The following is a 731-nucleotide window of genomic DNA, read 5'->3' on the forward strand; positions in this document are numbered from 1 at the left end:
TCACTGCGAACAATGCAGTTTGTTCACTTTCAATGCTGCGTAGTGTGTCATTGGTGACTATACCACAGTTTTCACCCATTTCATTCTCCCAAGACACGTGTATTGTTGTTCTCAGTTCCCGTGGGGCTGTGATAAATGAAGTGTCTGAATATTCTCGTCTGAGCCCCTTGCTGCGCCTGTGCGTTAGTTTCTGTGGGCGGAGCCTAGAAGGAAAACTGCTGACTCAGGAGATCGGCAAGCTTCGAGTTTGGTGAATAATGACAAACCGTGTTTTCAAAACAGTTGTTCTGATTGACACTCCCGCCAGTGTCTGCGAGTTCGCATAGCTTCGCATCCTTGCCAAGTCGTGTGTGATGGGTCGGTTTTTAAAGTTATAGCCGTACTGGTAATCACAGTGATATCTCATTGTAGTTTTAAAATTGCTTTTCCCTGATTACAAATTAGATTTAATACCTTTTCAGATGTTATTTGGCCATTTAGATGATCTCTTGTTTGGTTTCTATTCAAGTCTCCTGCCTGTTTTTCTTTTTTTCTTTTTTGTTCATGTTTTCCTCATTAATTCGTAGATATGTATATGTGTGTGTATCTTTTAATTAGACTTTTTTGCAAACATTTTCTACTCTGCAACTTGCCTTTACACTTTCTTAATGATGACTTCTTCTTCTTTTTACAACAGATCTTAATTTTAATATAGTCTAATTTAGCTCTTTTCCATTACAATTGATGCTTTT

Source organism: Pteropus vampyrus, unplaced genomic scaffold (assembly GCF_000151845.1).
Source record: "Pteropus vampyrus isolate Shadow unplaced genomic scaffold, Pvam_2.0 Scaffold447, whole genome shotgun sequence".
NCBI lineage: Eukaryota > Metazoa > Chordata > Mammalia > Chiroptera > Pteropodidae > Pteropus > Pteropus vampyrus.